At 42.4% G+C, this 19,974-nt stretch overlaps 1 protein-coding gene across 1 annotated transcript in view; it reads right to left on the reverse strand.

The window, feature by feature from the left end:
- The window catches only part of LOC128760251 (potassium voltage-gated channel subfamily D member 3-like), a 75,632-nt gene that overhangs the window by 16,961 nt on the left and 38,697 nt on the right, over positions 1-19,974 (reverse strand). The window lies entirely within an intron of this gene.

Consider the following 19,974-nt stretch of genomic DNA (forward strand, 5'->3'; position numbering starts at 1 on the left):
AGTATCAACACTGGATATTGCACCGACGCATACTGGAAAATAGTAATTTAACATTTATTAGAACTGGAATAAGTATCAGCATTTCAGACTGTTATTTTCCCTCATGTGATATCGATGATTCTCTGCTCCCGTGTGCTCCATGATAGTCTCATCACACAGGTAAACAGCAGCAGCATGGGTGGTCCCAGGCCAAGAGCAAGACCCCCTCCCACTATCAGGGTGACTCAGGCTGGCGAGGACGGAGCGGTGCCAGCAGGATCCGGTGCCAGCAATCTGACTTGTTGGCAGAGGCTTGTCGGCCATGATGGCGCGTAGTGGAACAAATTGATTTGAGAAAACAGACTTCTGGGAGAAGCTTGACTCCGGTCCAGAAACCAACAGGATTGTCTCCCTCAGCTAACTTTATCTTCAATTCATGATGCAGAACAATAGTTGCTGGGGAACAATTGACGGCAAAACAATTAAGAAACAGCAGCCACTGTTGGTGCTGCAGAAATGAGACCATGAAGGAAGTTTTCAGGGAAGCAAAGGTGGAACAAGACTTTCCTCTGTTTTGACTACACCAGATGTTGCTTAGATATATGGAGCTTTGGACCTTCGGCTGCTTCAGGTTGGTTCCAGTTATTAGACGGTGCAACTGTTATCGAATGTTCTTGGGTCCCCAGGACCTCAGTAGAGGCATATCATAGTGGACATGCGTACATTCATAAGAGTAAGAAGCTCAGAAGTTAAGGCCATATCTGGTGTCTGCTCAGCATGACAAATCTGTGGTGCAGCTTGATTTAAGTGTGGAAGTGTCCTGGAGTTGAGATGAAAGGGTTTTGGCAAATACATTCACTTACGAGAGATGTGATGCTTTCCTGGTTGCGGAACTGAAACTGTCAAACACAAGCTGTTTATCAAAAGCACAGCTGAAGGGTTTGGAGTCCTCTCTGCGTCAATAACCTGACAGAAATTTGCAAGCAGAATCTGCATGTTTTTTTGAGCACGGTGGGAACTGTGTTGGCAGTTCTGCGAGGACCGTTGTGAGGTGGCATGGGATGGCACTCAGTGACTTTCCTTCAGATATGAGGGCCTTATGAGGGACTATACTGCATATAGCATTTGTCATCGAACGTAATTCAGTGAAGAGAGCTTCAGAGTGTCTCACTGTTCTCCCAATAGTTTGCCATGTATTGTGTTTTTATCTCTCTATCTCTCCCTCTCTCTCTCACTATATATATATATATAAATAAATTAGAGAATTTGTAATTACTTAATCTCAATTAATCACAGTTTAATGGTATAAGAATATTTGCCACAAGAAGCCACATTTTTCAATTTGAATGAATTTGGTATATTACTGAATCAAATGATGGACCCATACAAACATTTAAACAACAAAATATTGTTTATTTTGCATCTGTTTGACAATAGCACAATAAATACATTGAGTAGTGGAAACCCTGGCCATTGTGTCGTGAAAAACATCCCTGAACAAAAGCAAACAGAAGCTTTAGTTTGCTTTTGTTCAGGGATTCCTCCATGTTTGTTGTTGTTGTTGTTATCATCCTAGCTGCTACGTGTCTTGTGCATCAGTGTGATCAGTGGACCAGGGACTCCTGCACTTACAAAGGTTCCCTGTGGTCTGGAGAGCAAACTGTTACACAGGTATCATGGAAAATACTACTCCAAGATATACAGTATCCCAAAGCAGGACACTCAAGCCACAGGAATAAAGGGAAAATGAAGGAAGAGCATAGCAGTCGGGCCGTGGCTACAACCCACTGGGCGACAAATGCTTTTGTCTTTCTGAGCGCGTGGTTACCAAGTTACCAATAGCGAACTTCTGCATCTTACCAAACCTAAAAGTCGAAAATGAAGTACATGGAACATGCCTCTCAGTTGCAAAGCCATCCGCGAACACTCAGTAATCTCGACTCATGTATCTTGACAAAACATTCTCCTGGCTTCACTCTCCTTTAAAAACCTCCTGCTGTTCAGGAATAGATTGTGTTTAGGAATCTGAAGAATCAGCTCTTGTTTTATTGCAGCTCCAGATCAGCCTAAATATTTCACAGTTAATTCCTCTGAAAAGAGGCGACACGATCCTGGCTGCGTCTCTTTGCCGCATCCTTGAAGTCTGACATTCATGTCATGTCAGACTTCATCAGAGCGCTGAAATGTTTAAAATGTTGCTCTTTCCATGGAATCAGCCTGGCTTTAATGTGGTGGAGAAAGTGAAACGACCGACAGCCGACCCCTGCAGCGAACCTTTTGCGTTTAAAGATGGTTTCAGATGAATTGTTGTACCTGAACATTCGGGAATGGATTTAACTTGCTGGAGAGCGAACGTGAAAATGTTTCTGGCGTTTGTTTGGTCTGAAGAAAATGTCTGACCCAACGAGCCCAGCAACGCACCTTATCGTGAGTAATTTTTTAAATGGACAAAGTTTGAGAAGCAGTCGCAGTGCCAGCTTCTGCCCTGATTTTAGTCCTCAGACCTGTTTCAAGGTTCACCTAACCCAGTGAGTAAACCAGACACTCTCATCTGCAGAACTCAAGGGTTTTCTGATTCTGAATGGGGTCAATGATTCATTTAACCAATCACGGGTCAAAGCTGATCCGCAAACGCTCACACATGAGTTCTGTAAACACTTGTATTATGTTAAAGGTTTTGAAACTTAAGATTTTATTTTGAATTTCTCAAACTGTGTTGTGAAAGTTACGTGTCCTTTGATGTGTCCATTGTGGAATGGTCTCATTCTTTCGAGCCATTTTTCCTTTTACTTCACCAAGCAATGACGTCACAAGCAGTAGGATATTATCGTATCTGTCATGCAACATGTGGAATAACGACCAAAGCTGAAATCGCTGAAGCTGAGGCGAGTTTGACAGCTGGGTGGAAAATGTCATGATTTCCAGACTCGCCACTGAAATGTGTGTTGACAACAGGGGAAACGCAATATGACTAAAACCAAAAGTTTGGTCTCTGAAAAATAAACTGTAACTGGTGTTATATAAATAATAGAGTAGAAATTTTGCCCAGATATGATTTCTCATTTAAGTGAACATTGGCAGGTTTTGAGTTCCAAAATATCATCTTAGCTGTTGATTCTGATCCATGGTGACACTTAACAAAAGGCTCGATTTCAAAAGCTGTTCAGGTTTCTGAGTGTCAAATGAGGAACCCCCCAGCAAGCCTGGTGGTAAACAGATAAATAATGAGATGCCTGAGTAGGAGGGCAAACAGAACTAACTTCTCTGTTTAGAATGGACACAGCAGGTGTGCAGGTAAATAAACACATGAAGGAAGAAAGTGGACCAAGTCCTGTGGTTTCGCTCAAAGTTGGTCTCGAACGGATAAACTGTATCTTGCCATATATTGCCGTTTTAGAAGGAAGGTCAAGCTGCTACATTTTTAAAAGTATTCATGGAAAAAATGTAGTCACCTTAATGTACATTTAACTCACTGCAAATTGTGTCAAGTCAAGCCTTTTTACTGCACAACTCATAATTCCATGTTAACAATGTATCTCAACTGTTCTGTGTCAGTATTTGTATTAAAATTAATGAGAAATTCTTATGATCGCAGACAACTTGCTATCATTTTTCCCATTAGATACAAGTGCTGTAGTCAAGACCAACACACGTGAGCCCGAGTCGGGATGGAGACCAGAGCCTACACAGACCAAGTCCGAGACTTTCAGTGCCCAAGAACAAAATGAAGACAGATTACAGAAGTCTATTAGTACAGTCTCACACATTTATTTCAGAAACAGTGAAATCTTGAAATACTAAGCAAACCAGTTAGTTCTGTATCCAGTTTGGTCTCTGTCTTTGTCTTGCCCTCCTCATCGTTCTTGGTCTTGTCTTGACTTGGATAGTCTCAACTACAATAGTACTTTTTGAGTCACATAAAACCAGCAAACTGAGTGAAAATACGGTGGCAAAAGAAAAACAAACCATGAAAGTAGAAAGAGAGCGCAGACCCCTGCAATGCAACTCAATTCCACCTCTAAAGTGATTTTCAACCAACTTTAGTGTCTTATATTCAAAGCTCTTTGCTGACAGAATGCTGGTCTCTAATGAGATTCTTACTTGCTGCGTGCTGGGAACAATGTTGCAGTCAAATGGCGTCGGGAAGCCATAAAAATATAATTGTTTGCTCCTTGTCCGATTATCAACATTTCCTGTAGGTTGAATTGAAATTGGTTAGAGAGAGTTTCTGAGAAATAAATGAGAGAAACAAAACAGCAGATAGAAAGTACGGTGGACAACAGCCGTCTCTTCTGGTTTGTGATGTGAGGATGAAATCGACGGGAGCAAAAGCTTTTAGCGTTGCGTGTCAGTTTCACAGAGGAGACGTGACACGCTCGGCACCGACCCGCGACCGGCATCAAGCAAAATAAAATTGGATTAAAGAGAAGTAGCTCGCAAAAACTTTGGAACTAAAGCAATTAAGGCTGCACTGAAAGTGTCAGAGTTGAAGAGGTCACACACCACATTTTATTCTGATGAGGAAACTTTCCCAAGTGCATCTGCAAAAGGAAAGAGCGAGTTTTTCTTTGGAGGACGCAACTTTTCTTATTTCTACAACACATATCTTCCATTTCAATCTTTCATCAACTGAGAGAATTTGAATATTTTTTCATCACAAAAACTACAAATGAAACTTATTTATTATTCAAATAAAATCAGACATTCAACAGATGCGCACTTCTTTATTAAATTATGTATCAGTATGATTCAATCTGCCTCGTTGAACAATGGTGGCTAAACAGCATTGCAGCAGCGTCTGTGTCGGACAAAGCCTGAGAAGATAAAGAGCAGTTAGGAGAATGTCAGCCCTCTCTTTCTGACACTCAAACATCCAAACAAGGAGACGCAACGGCCCGCTACGAATCACATTAACCTTTAAAACCCATCTGTTTTCCCTCTCAGCCGCCCCTCATTCATTGTGTTTACGGAAGAAAATAATAACTCATGTTCCAGAAATAAACTTCCACAATTGAGCTCATTTCACAGTCATATTAGCGTTTGAATTATGTATTGCCTGAACTACTAAATGATAGTTTACTTGTCAGTTAAAACTCATTGTGTGCCAAAAAAAAATCTTTATTTCTCAACAGCGATGAGGAACACAATAAAATGATTTCAAGAGAATAACAATATATGAAAACCAATCAACAATATTTACCATGCAAATATTCTTCTTCGTCGTCTTTTTGTGATTATTGTCATGGGTCACAACACAAACCAGCCTCCTCCACCTGCACCTCCCCTGCTCACACAGCTCCTCCTCATGTCCTCCTTCCATCTCTTCTTCATCAACATTTGTCGTCCGACATGTCTGAATCCATTTTCAAGTTTCATTTACTGTACTTTTTCATGAAGTTCCACAATCCCTGCTTCCTTCAGAAGTAGATAATGGCTGCATGTACGAGGGGCCCTATGATTCGTAGAGAATTCGGAAATTTGAATATACTGACGCTGGATTGGCTTCTATTGGTGCATGAACAAAAGAGTGTCTAACAAGAAATATAGCGATAAGGCTGCTGAATCTTCACCTGGCTGTCACCATCTCAGACAAGATGATCGTCCACATCAGACTGAGGTGCACAACGGGCAAGCAAAAGTCGACGTAGCTGCTGTCAGCTCCAGTCACTGACATCACCAACACCAAGAGCTGACACCAAAGAAAAGCAGCATGGAGTAAGGCCTTCCCTTCATCATCCTTCACAGATGCTTCCTGCATGAAACTGTAAGTAATGATACCACTTTGAGTCAGCTCGTGAAAGAGGTGGCCAAGTTTCTGTGTTGTTAACACCAACTGATGATCATCTGATGCCATTGCAGTGAAACGTTTTTTTTGAGAATGCAGTGTAGGCGCCCACGCTACTGTAAAGGTGTCATGTGCATCTCAGCACCTTCGCCGCTCCTTCTGAGATCGCATACCTGTACTTAGAATGAAAAGGCTTCTGCAAACAGTTCAGAGAACTAAAACCGTCCCTACAGTGACAGCGATTAATATGAGTCTCAAGCCGACGCCATGACCCCAGTCCAATTACTGTAATTGGGGAAGGCCCCTTCTTGTTTGTGATGGTGATGGACAGGTTGACAGGTGAGGTTAGACAAGAAGCCCCTTGGACAATGATGTTTGCAGATGACATTGTGATCTGTAGTGAGAGCAGGGAGCAAGTGGAAGATAAGCTAGAGAGGTGGAGGTTTGCCTTAGAAAGGAGAGGAATGAAGGTTAGCCAAAGTAAGACGGAATACATGTGCGTGAATGAGAGGGACCCAAGTGGACAGGTGAAGTTACTGGATGTAGAGATAAAGAAGGTGGTGGATTTGAAGTACTTAGGCTGAATGGAGAGTGTGAGAAAGAGGTGAAGAGGCGGGTGCAGGCAGGATGGAATCATTGGAGAAAAGTGTCAGGTGTGATGTGTGACAAAAGGGTGTCAGCAAGGATGGAAGGGAAAGTGTCCAAAAGGGTGGTGAGGCCAGCAATGTTGTATGGCTTGGAAACAGTGGCACTGAGGAAAAGACAGGAGACAGAGCTGGAGGTGGCAGAGATGAAGATGCTGAGGTTCTCTCTGGGAGTGAGCAGGATGGATAGGATCAGGAAGCAGTAGATCAGAGGGACAGCACATGTGGTCAGGTGTTTAGGAGACAAAGTCAGAGAGGCTAGATGGAGATGGTTTGGACATGTACAGTGCATTGGTAGGAAGATGTTGAGGTTGGAACTGCCAGGCAGAAGGTGGAGAGGAAGGCCAAGGTGGTGAAGAAGGACATGAGGTTTGTAGGTTTGAGAGAAGAGGAAGCAGAGGACAGGGGGAGATGGAGGAGGATGAAGAGAGAAGCCAAAAGAAAAAAGATGAGGGGAAGCAGGCTTTGTTCAACATTTTACAGAATCTTAAAAATGAATGAGTCAAAAGACTCCTACAATAGTGGGATCTTTCATCATAAAACCCTTGCGATGAGCATTGTAGGGCCTCAGATAAACCATGAGAATTTATTGAATTAAAGAAGAAAGGAGAGCTCAAGTACAGTACAAGAAAGTTACCTTCAAATTCAGCCTACGTCACTGTTCAAGTTCTACTCCCTCGTTCTATTGCTTCTTTACATCGTGCACTCTGTGATCACCCTCTACTCTCGACGCACTTGGCAGACAGGGACACACGTCTCACAATAACTGCGTGTGCATGGTCACATTTCCTTTGTCCGAGAGTAAGACCTCATTCTCATGGAGTTTGTGTTGAATGCGAGGTTCAGTTATGCAGTACATCCACTATTGTTAAAACCAAACTTCAAAAAACTCTGGTTTCTTCCTTAAGTAGCACAATTATCTGCAGCTCTTGAATGTAAAAGAAAATCCTCCGAGAGCAGACGGCTCAAGGATCAAACCTCCCACGGAGCTTGTTTGTGTCTCACTTTTGCTCAGCGAGACAAAATGACTCTCTTTTCACCTCATCAGTGCCGCGCCAGCACTGAAAACAATCTGGTCAACTGAACCTCAAGAAAAGCAAACATGAGTAATAGCCGAGCCATCAAGAGGGAGCGTGGGGTTTACAACCTGCTGATCGATCTCTGAAACAATCTCTGCTTCACGGAGGGGACGCAGGAGAATAAATAAGACGAGTTACCAGAGGAAAACAGGAGGCGAGGGATTAAACAAGAAGACGTGGAGTTGTTATTACTCGGCCAGAAATACAGCAGATCTAGGATATTAGTTTGGGCGACCTGCTGCCACTCGGAAGCAAAGTGTCATCCATCAAGACTCGGCTGAGCAGCTTTTTATATTAGAACCTGGTTCTCCACAAAGAGGTCAAACCTGCGAGGCAAAGGTGCCTGCAGTAGAGAAGGTGGGCAGACCCTGCAAGTGAGTGGTTTCATCAAACCAAAACCTTTCTTACAGTTAATGTTTCAGCCTGCCTCAAACTTTCCTCTGCACGACGGCTCTGAAGGCAAATAAGGTTGCAGCGGAGCCTGACCTTGTTGAGTTGGCTGTTTTGAACAGTCTCCAGGATTCAGGTATCAGGGGAAGCAAGTACCTAGAACTGATCTCTGTCTAGTCCCTCAACACAGTGAAGAGAGCCGCCAATGTTTAAAGCTCACTTTAGCAGCTTGTAGAACTCTATTTGTACACATTCATTCAAAGTTATAGAGAATTTTCCTAGAACAGCATATGCCCAATTAGCAAGTTTTTTGTCACGTATACGTATTCATATAATAATAATTATTATTCATAATAACTATCCGCCAATTGTGTCTGCCAAAAGTGTAGCGTGTTGCCATTGTTTACAACATATCCCCAGTACAAACATAGCATGTCACATACAAGCAAAGCAACGTCTCACCACACAGCCAATGAAGAGTTCTTTCTGTTGTATCAGCAGCATATATTACTAACTGATTTAATAACACAAAAGCCATGTTTGATGTGCACAGCTTGCAGTTGAGTCAGCTGTGACAGCACTCTGAACTTCAGCACAGCATAGTGACCCATATAAACACAAACAATTCCAATTGATTCTCAAGACTGAAACATGTTGTCATGTATTCATGAAATATTATTAGTTCCAGCTTTGTAAGGCAATGAGAAGTACAGTATCTCCGCGGTAAAGACACTTAATCACAATTATCCTGTCTGGGATTTTATTGCGGTTTAGCATTTTTACCGGTAACAGAACATCTCTACTCATAAGTCACAGAACAGACCGATTGAAAAACCTTCAGACAGCTCTTGTAGTTACGTGTGCAAGATGTAAGAGATGTATTCCAGTGCACAGGGATGAGCATCGCTGCCACCAGGCAATTTCAAACACTCTGTTTGTGGCACACTTTTCATAACACTATTCAAAATGGTGCGTAAATGTAGGTTTACCAAGGCTGCACCGATCGATCGATTGGCTAGGCCGACCTAGCTGTGCCGATATGGGTATTTACAACGTGATCATGAGTCGCGGATTTAAAAAAAAATCATACTTCTATTCATACATAATGAGTAATGTTATTACTCTTTAAAAAAATGACACCACAATGTGAAAATACAAAACATAGCAGGCATTTCTCTGGAAAATCAAACTGCTTGTTGTGACGCTGCAGCCCCCCATGCAGCGCCTGTTGCCGTAGCAGACAGTGAGCCAGCCAGCCACGATGGCACTCATTCAGCAATACTTCTCTGAAGCCAAATGCTGTTCGCAATGTGTACGGCCACGGAGTTTGCCTCCGCAGTAAAACAAGAATCTTTCAGTCAAATCGCTACACTAAATTCGAACGCTACCATGTCGTGTCTCTCCAAACTTGTCGTATTTAAACAAACAATCTCTGACTTAAACAAGCCTGTGTCCAACAGCTGACTGCTGGAGTCCAGGGAGAACCAAAAAACAGGAACCAAAATAACTCAAAATCTTTAAGACGCTCCAGTAACAGCTTGTAAAATGGGCTTTTCTCCGCCTCTAATGGACGTAGAAGGTCTGTTCGAGATTTAGCCAGTCCCAGGTGTTGTTTCTTATTGGAACATGGGCAGTACACAAGTGGGCGACTCCTGGAGCCGGCGCAGTTTGCGCGTGGTTCAAAGATCTTTGTGACGCCGTCTGGTGATTTATGGGATGTGAAGTTGATTCTGTCAGAAAAGTGCCCTCTGAGAATTGACTGAGAAGAGTTTGTCCTTGTTTCAACCCCACAGCAAAATGTAGGGCTCAAGCTGTCAGATTTGCTCTCAGAGAAGAAGCTTGTTTGAAACAAACACTTGGTTCTGTCCTTTTTGGACGGACATCACTTCATCTCTCCACACATCATTGTACAGTCGAGAGGGTTGTTATCATTCAAAAGTGGCGGCTCATCTCTAGAGAGGTTCAATAGCTTTGGAAAATGTTTGACATAATTCAACACTGAACTGTCAACAAAGCAGTAATAAAAAGATTTGCAACTGGAGCACTCACTAATCATTGAAGCAACATGAACTGTAACTTGAAGGAAGGTAATTTGAAGTTCGCCACAGCGTAGGACTCATTATCACTGTTTCTATGACAATCACACACGCTACTTGTACTGAAGTCGCTCCTCCTGACATAGTTCCAATACCTTGTGACTCAGCATCAACTTTAACACCATTTTTCAGCGGTTGTTGAAAGCCATCTTATCAGTGCTCAGCTGTCTTTGTTCTGAGCTGAGAGACAACTTTCATAAGATTCCTTTAATAATGTATGACATTGAGAGCAAAAACTGAACATTTTCAAAAATTCATTTTCTTAAAACAAAAAAAAAAAAATCCTTTCAAGATTATTGTGAATAGTATCAGTTTTTTTCCTAACAAGTGATGTGACTTTTAACACTTGGTCCACTTATAAAAATTAATATTAACACTATTGTTGACTATTCTTCGTTTTTTTCATTATTTAATAAAATCTAGCGCCACAAGAATAAACGTTGCAATTTTCAAGGCTGCGTTTCCTGTTCATTTGTTCTGACTAATCCCCGTGGATTCATACAAGAGGCTGACTCTCACTTTCTACTTACTTCCAGTAGTTCAGGGTTGCCCACTTATCACAGCTATACTGTGTAAGAAGCAGGAAAATTACCAACCACTAAGTGTTTTACATTTCATGTGATGCACTTCAAATGCAGGGGTTGTAACATATTGCTTATTATTATTATTATTAGTAGTAGTAGTAGTGTTATTGTTATTATTATTATAATTATTATTGTTATTATTATTATTTCTACATCTGTCTAAAAAGCTGAGATTCCATTTGTTGCTTGTGCCGTGCTGTTGTCCATGTTAAGTACATGTGTTTCCAGACTTCTATTGAGTGAACACGGAATGATACTCTGTCTGTCATGTGGGCTCAAACCTGATACGCTGACAGGGCTTCATTAAAACCTATTATCCCATTTGGGTCAGAATATTGGCAGAGGCAGTCCTTATTTACACTGCAACCTGTTTGGGATTTAGACCAGCTACTCTCCAGTCTGCTGCGGTGTGTTGGTCGAGGGAAAACAGTGAGCCACAACTGTCACTGTCAGACAGACGGAGGAGGCAGGACGACTTGAAGTTGGGTTGGTCCACATTCCAGACACATATTGGCAAGAGTGACATGAAATAACAGAAATGATGCGACTGGTGTTGGAGGGAGTTATTATTCGCTGCAGATGGTGAAGCAGAAGCAGCAGAGCATTAGTGAGCCAGAGTGTGATGAGTGGCTGACTGGATTACAGTTTCCTTCTGGACAGCACCATCAGAACAGATGCTGGAATTTGCTTTACCTTCTCGAAAACGTGCTCCTGATCCCAATGAGGACTGATGAGCTGTAGCACGCCATGCGGGTCATCATCTTTCCCCTCCGCCTGTTGGCCACTCGGGCGGTAACCGGGGTCAGTGTGTACACCACATTACATACTGCAAACTGGATAAATACGGTATAACCCCACCAGTCTCAAGCTGAGATTTTTTTTTTTACAGAATAAGAGTAAAGTTTCATTTGAAGGTTCTTATGGTCTAGAGCGGGAAGTAACTCACACCAAATCTGGTTGTATATGTGGCAAATAGATTTGGTGCAAGTCAATCTAACATCGAGTCTGTGCCTGGTTTTCCAGAACCGCAATGCCACACCGCAACACTTAAATTGGATTTCTTGCAAGAGGTCTTCTATCTTTGGCTTTTCTACTCCAGTAGAGAGGTTTGTTGGCTATTATACAGTAAAACATTTGCCGATGTTGAATGGCATCTAACGCTGAAACCGAAACATCAGGTGAACACAAGCTTTTTCATTGCTCTTTTGTGGTTGGCATCAACATCGAAACATCTGAAAAACATTTCCATTTCCATTTTTTTGTAAAGCCGGAGCATCACATTTTCGGCCGCAGTCATGGAGCGGGGGGTGGAGTGGATATACCGGTGACAGCACGCAATATCAGGGCTCAGAACCCAGCTGACAAATACTGACACAGGAGGACTTATCCAAACACTGACCTTTGTTTTGCTAACTATAAAGGAGCAATGCGAGGTTAACTCTCGCCATATTTGTCTTACTGGCTTGTAGCGATGTCAAATATGAATCAAGTACTGGTGTGAAAACTCCTGTTTTATTATACCCTATGTATTGTATGAAGTGAAAAAGAAGGCGTGTTTCCTATTCCCAGTTAAAAACCTGTCGCTCCTCCCACTTCTGGCAGTGAAACTGAGGCTCTCAAATGCTCAGATGCAGCAGTGGGCTACAACGGCATTGCTAAGAGCAATGAAAACCCATCTTCACTGCAGTTAAACATGACTTAACCCCACATGAGGATAAGAATCGGCAACGCAGCCTCCACATTTACGCTGTTGCAACGTTCGGCAGCGGTTTAGCATCATCCCTTCTTACCGTCTTTAGCAGAAAAATCCATATTCGCTGATGATTCTATCGTCATTGTGCTTGCAGTGGAGACCTAATGTAAAACCCCCTCACTTTTGTTTTGAGTTCCGATCAAGTTCTCTCTATCCATGAGACAATGTGAGTGAAGGAATTAAAAAAAGGCTCTTCTTTGGGATCCTTTTAAAAAGCCCTCTAAGTAGGTTACAGGAGAAAGTAGGCTACTGGAGACTCAGGAGAGCTGAGGAGCTACTGTTTTACCACTGGAGAGGAGAGGCACCCCACTTCACCCGTCCACCGCCGACAGAAAGTCCTGCCTTGTCAGTGACGAGGCAGCTGCCACATCATTATGTCCTAATAGACTCGCGGTTCAGTCGCGGACGGCTCTCGCTAACATGCAGTTCCAGGACTGTAGCTTTTATATGTCTTCAATTCAACCAATGAGTGGACAAGATCTACCCACCAAAAATCTCGATGAACTGTTAGAAGCACATGGGGTTGTGGTTGCTGCAGCAAGTCAGCCTCCTCCACCTGAACCTGTTTTGTGCATCTTCCTGGGTCACGCCTATCTTCACATCCATCAACCTCATCTTCTTTTACCTGCTACCTTCATCTCCAACATTCTTGGTCCAACACTCCCCTGTGTGTGTGTGTCTCCAAACCTCTCAACCGTCCCTCTGATCTTGTGCTTTGTAGTCCATCCCGATAAAACCTGATCTTCCACACCTCTTCCTCACACTTCCAGCATGGATTCTTGTCTTTGAGTCAGAACTATGTGGAGTGATATCTGTGCCATCGAGATTTGAATACAAGAAACACACTGAATTAAAAAAAAAAATCATTCTGAAAAATGACGTTTCGATGCCCTGTTTTTAAGGTTTCAATACGAAGAAAAAGTTTTCCATGGTATTTTCAAAAGTTTTCAATACAGCGTGAAAATTAAAGGTTAGTAATATGAAAGGGCATCAATGTCGTTGGAGGAAATTGGACGTTTGAAATGTCATCACAGAATCATACAGCATGGCATTATTAACTTCTTTTATATCGTGTTTGATGCCAAGTTGCAGCTTACCCAGGCAGCAGTGTGTTGTATCTGCACTTTTTATCTGACATGCAGTGACTGATACACATATTCATGTGTTTTTACAGCATCACAATATCCGTGTTGCCTGTAAACATCACACCTCAAACTGCAGTTCTGAGTGCTGTCAGTCTTGACAGTTTGAGTTGAGTTTTGAACTCGTAAAAAATGATTCGTAATCATAAAAAAAAGATTAAAATCTGAAAAAAAACCCGCTTGATTTCGTAAATACAATGTGGAACCGAAAAAACCTCTTCATATTAGTAACTATTCATTTTCACACTGTATTGAAAACTTTTTAAAATACTATGCAAAACTTTTTTTTTTCGTACTAAAACCTTAATGACAGGGCATCAAAAATCATCATGTTTTTTTTTTCTAATTCAATTTTGTTCTTTGTATTCAAATTGAATTCAAATTCAAATTTTTGTTTTCAAGTCTCGATGGCGGAGATATCCCTCCATAGAACTACTGCCTGCAAACAAATCGTCATGGCACCTCTCACTACTATCCTACGAAGCTTCTCTTTCTGACTCCTTCTAGGTCGTTGGCACACGTTCCACCACGCCTGCACTCTCCTCTTCACTACCTGTCATGTTTAAAGACAATCTAATTCTAATTTTACAGGGTAAACAAGAAACAAGCAGAGCTTTAATGCTTCTCTAGACATGACAGGGCTGTAGACAACCCTCATTTATCTGCAGACCTGTGGTTGTCCTCTTCATCACGCTGCTCTTTCAAGAAAATGAAAGATAGAAACTCATTAAAAACTCGCTTTGTCACCACCAAACAAGGAAGAGGAGCGTCGTATAAAGAAAGACGTTTGTTATTCTGAGAAAGATCTGTGAGTAAACACTGCAAAGAATACAAAACGTGGCAGGGAATTCAATAAAACCGTTGCTGGTAATTGCATCATGACCCGTCTACAAGACTCAGTGAATTACAAAAAAAGAGTATTTCCACTTGATTTTTAGCTTCACAGGGAATATAGATCTAATAATGTTTCACGAGGATGAGGCAGTGTGCGTAATTGCACACGTGGTAAACACACACGTCACCTGCAGGGAAATACACGTCGGCCCAGTGTTTCCTCTCATGTCCCTCATGAAGGACATCCATCTTCACATCCATCACCTTCATCTCCAACCTTCTAGGTCCAACACTCCCCTGTGTGTGTGTCTCCAAACCTCTCAACCGTCCCTCTGATCTTGTGCTTTGTAGTCCATCCCGATAAAACCTGATCTCCCTCACCGGCCCAGCGTTTCCTCTCATGTCCCTAATGAAGGAGTCGGAGCTGCGGGCGATTGGTTTCCACTTGTGTGTTCAGTCAACTTCACCCTGAAGGTGAAGTGAGGGAGGTTTATTCACCTGTTCTCTGCTCAGGTCAGGTCAGCTGTGTTGGCTCTCTGTCGAAAGCTCAAATCTCCAGCGTGTCCCCAGGCTTCCTCGCCCTTCACACGCCGCACCTGCTGTCGTTCACAAGTCATTCCTGAGCTGCGCGACTCGACCACTTCTCCTGAGACCAGGAGGTTGTTGCGCTGTCAGACTTACATATTAGGTAATTCCAGCTCTATTAGCGTCTGTGCTTGTCGCCGCGAGCTGCTCGCCTTTAAACAAACAACAATTACTGCGTAGTTTCCCTGAGCAAACATCTGCTCGGCCACGATAGCGCTTAAATATTAGCTTCTGCCGCCGAATAAATTATACTTGACATTTTCTATAGCCGTGATAAGGCTGGCTGCTTATTGACTCGTGATGTTCGTGTTTGTGCTGGGGAGAGGACAAGAGAGAGTTTGTTTCAGCAACTCAGTCAAAGTCCCTTTCATGTGCAGAACGTTGGCGATCACAGACCAGCTTGAACCTTAAAGGTTTGAACCATCTGCTAGTCCTGTATGATGTTGTCGTAGTCCAGACAGAAGTTAGCCACGCGTTTGAATATGGATAGATTGGAAACATTCAACGTGAGCAAACTTCAAAACCTTTTTTTTATGTTTGATTCCGAACAGCTGCTGCATTCTTCACACTTCAGACATGCGAATGTTAATAAAGTCTATATATATAGTCTTTTTGATGACGTTATAGGAAGCTGCTAATTGGAATCTGCACTACAGGTGGAGGAGAAGCTTTGAAACACTGTGAGATAGAAACAGCTGTGAAACTAGCAAGGTGTACGTAATAACAATATCGTCAATATACACAACTAAAGTAGAACTTTATCAGTAATAAAACTTGACATCAGAAAAATGCTTATGAGAATATTATTACATTCAAAAATACATTTATTTCATTTACAAAAACAAAGGTTGCCAATGTCCAGGCAGTAAATGTTGCATTAAATATAAATAGTATCGTGTTCAAGTGAGATATTATTGGTGACATAAAATAATAATTATAGTAAGTAACCAAAAAGTCAAGAGACTGCTTCGCACCTGGACTCAATGCAGTTTTTTTATTTAGATGTTCCTATATGTATCCTGAAAAAGCAACACTTGCCTTTGTTTTTATTTATTCCACATGAAACATTTGAGTAACTTTGTCTACTCTTCTGTTGTTGGTCCAACTGACCTTGTTCGGAAATAGCCTTTGCTTTACTCATTTTGTTCACTGTGTGACTGGAAAGAGCCGCTGAATAGCCTGAATAACACAAAGCAACACATCAGAGCACAACAGCAGTCGATGGTGTGTCGATTCCTCTGAAGCCCGCACGTCTCTTCTATCCTCATTCTGCTTTCATCTCTGGGGTTAGTGGGAGAGATCACAACATATTTGTGCTCTTCAGAGCTGGTCACCCACTGTGGCCGCCAGCATGAGAGTCTGCAGTCCCACTCAGCCACTTACGCTTTTCAGCCCTCCACCGCCATGACCCTTTTTCTAACTTCATGAGTCGAATTAAAAAGCTCCAGAACGCCGCTCCGCTGCCTGTATTTCTTTTTTTTAAAGCTTCACATTTGAGTTCATAGTGGCTGTTGAATGGACAGGCCCCACTCAGATGTTCCATTCAGGCTCAGCAAATCTAAGAGCTCGCAGATGACTCATTCTGCACCCCTGTGCTCACACACAATAATGTTGGTCCTCTCTTTTTAGGCCGAAACACAAATATGGTTATGACTGAAGTGCATGTCCGCCTGTTCGAAGGCCCCTGTCATCTCATGACAGAGGACAGGCTGGTACTGTGGGACAAGTTTCTTTCCAAAACAACATTGTCGACCAAGTCTAAACATCTAAAATAGGCAGCCGAGTGAATCCGTGTACCTTTCGTTCGTCTTTTTTTTTTTGTTTCAAAATAAAATCAAGTAAAATTTTGATTAAATTTTCCGTTTTGAAACAAAATACAGAAAAGCGGAACACCAAAACGTTATTACCGGTATGTTCACAAACGGAGAGCGAAAAAAAGCCAAATTATTTTATTTTGTTCCGGTAATACTTTGCTCACGAATCGATCCGGAAACACAATCCAAGGACATCTGCAGCGTTCTGTGATTTCCCGTGCAATTGGTTAGCTTCTCGTTGGAACACACTGGAGTTGCGAGTGTGGATTAGTTCAATCGACCATGGAGATGCACATTCCACTAGAGCAGTGGTTCTTAACCTGGGTTCGATCGAACCCTAGGGGTTCGGTGAGTCGGTCTCAGGGGTTCGGTGGAGCCTCCGCCGCAGAAGTCCACCCCTCAGTCTAGTCTGCAGTTAGTGTATCATATTTTATTTTTTACTAAAGAAGGGTTCGGTGAATGAGCATATGAAACTGGTGGGGTTCGGTGCCTCCAACAAGGTTAAGAACCACTGGTTTAGAGGGAGTTTTCCCATTTTAATAAGATTGTTTATCATAGTATCATAGTATAGATGAAGTGTGACGCCTTCTTACTCCCTATACTACTTCTGGGTAAGTCGCAGCAGGACTTATCCAGTAGCTCGGCAGACTGCATGAAGGGTCCTTGTAGCAAAAGGGCAGTGTAGGATTCCACTGTAGGGCAGGTAAAGAACTAAAGAAGTGGACCAGCCTCAGCTGGGTATGTCTGTAATCTTACATGATGTATTCATACAATTCATTTATATAATTTATTGTTATCTACAGGGTGTATTATCCATTAACTTATCTATATGATATCTATATCTACATCTATATGATATTATATGTATTTATTTGTCTTGTGTTATTTGATAGATTTTTAATGCTGGTGCTTTGTGGATGTCTTTGATGTTTGTAGTGTATCTTTAATGTCTTTGGTATGTGCCTAATCTAATTTAGTCTAATATAATACCCGGTGTCCAAGCAGGAAGCGGAACCGCACCAATAGTCTGAGTAGAGGCATGAATGCACCACTGGAGGAACGTTGGGGGAGTTGCCAAAGCACAGTGTAGAGGCGGTGAATGTGTGCATGCAAAGACAACTGAGCCATATGCAGGATGAAATGAGAGAAGGCTTCAGTTAGATCCCACGTGAAATGGCCCAGATATATAGGCAAAGGAACAGATGAAGGAACAGATTGTCATATGAAAAGGAAGAAGCAAACAACAAGGGGAAGTTGCCAAACTCAAGGAAGAAATAAACACAATGTGTGACAATACACAAATGACCTCTCACTACTGAGGATATAAAAATAAGGGACCAACATAAAACCAGTGATGAAGTCAGTAGAGAAACTCAAGATAATCTTGGTGGAGAGAATCTCAAGACTAGATGCAAAAGTGGGCACAAGGAACATAATTTCAGTGCCAGGACAAGAGGAAAATGTCCAGCAGTTTGCCGCCTGCTCAGGCTGAGAACCCTCATGCTATTGTAGGTGCTCAGGGCAGCATGGAAGGATGAAGAGAGCAGGATAGTTTTCAGCCACAACTACCCCAAGCTTTCCCAACAGATTAAAAATAAATAATAATCAGAATGTAGTTTCACATTCTCTTTGCTACTCTCCAATCTTGGAGGCCATGTTCAAGATGCCTTGGTCCAAATCTACCAAACCCCAGAACAGACAAATGATGTCCAAGCATGATCGATGGCATACGCACAAGATGTGTGGCCGTGATTGAGGAAAAAAATAAAATAGCCCATCGACCTTCCGAAAGTTGCCAAACATTGTCTTTCACACTGGCAAAGCCGTCGAAATATGGCCTGCACTGTCATAACTTAAAACACAGTATGAATCACATTCACTAGCTTATTGTTACTCTGCACTTGGGCTCTCCCACCCATAATTTCTGCTATAAGACATTTACCACAAGACTCTGGAATAGCGAGTCTGAGTCTCTGCCCCTCCCGGTTGCTCCATGGGACCAACTAAATGGATGGTCTATGGTGAGAAGAAAGTTGTTTTCTGGCCCACTTTGCCTCATGCCCTGGATCACACATATGCTGCTGCTCAGTTTAAATGATAAATAATGGTGCGGGTTTCCACTGCATTTGTCATGTAATTTCTAATTTACTTGCTTGTGAAAATACTAGTGGTGGGACTTTACACGTTAAAATTTTTAAGCATTTCATAATTTTAATTTAATTTAATTGAACAGTTTGCTCTCCAGACAACAGGGAACCTTTGTAAGTGCAGGAGGCAGCTAGGATGAGGACAACAACAACAAACATGGAGGAATCCGCTGAGAATACACTATTTGGACTTACGGGGGACTTAAGTTTCATTTTAAGAAACTGCCTGACACCGAAGCGCATCAAGCTTACGACACCACCTCAATGCAAGGCATATTGCAGCAAGCACCAAAACCACGGGAGCCACATTGGAGCAAACGACAGAACTCAGAGCTAAGTTGGCGTCTGGCAAACTAACAAATTTGCTGGCGAAATGAATTGCTGTGGACTGTAGACCACTTTCGGTGGCAGAAGATAAAGGTTTCAAAAATGTGCTACAGCAACACCTGATCCAACTTTTCAGCTGCCTTGCAGAAAGACTATTTCAAGCAAAATTCGACAGCTTCATGAAACCGAAAAGCAAGCAAAGCAAAGCTCTGACTGGGGCTCATTGGACCTCCATAAGCAACTCAAATTACGTCGGTGTCACTGCACACGTTGCAGATGTCACAGACGGAGAATGGCATCTTCAATGTTTTGCCCTGACTGTGCAGAAGACAAACACCAGATACTATGCTGAAAACTGTGCTGAGCAGTTTGCCACTGTGGCAGAGGCCTGGCAAATTCAACAAAAGATCACCTCAATAGGAACAGACAGATGGATATGATCTCTCGTCTCCTAAAGAACCAAGAGGCTGAAAAACGCTGCGTTAGGCAGACAGAAGCACAAGCTTGTCATGTTGACTGCAGCAGATCTGTTGAAACTGCCAAAGCTAGTGACCGTTCCTGAACCATCCAGGTAAACAAAACTATATTATTAATGTGATTTAGTTAAGCTTTTGTAGTTGTAGTTTCCTCAACTGTCTGTGTCTGTGTTCCGATTTGTGACTGAGCTCCTCGGTGGTGAGACATACGTCTCATGTTCAATGGTTTTACCCACACACCATGGAGGTCTCCGATGAGGACACAGCCTACATGTGAAGGGCCTATCCCAGTGCATAGCTACACTCAACCATGAATGGCTGAGGATGGCTACTGTTCTT

Source organism: Synchiropus splendidus, chromosome 6, assembly GCF_027744825.2.
Source record: "Synchiropus splendidus isolate RoL2022-P1 chromosome 6, RoL_Sspl_1.0, whole genome shotgun sequence".
NCBI lineage: Eukaryota > Metazoa > Chordata > Actinopteri > Syngnathiformes > Callionymidae > Synchiropus > Synchiropus splendidus.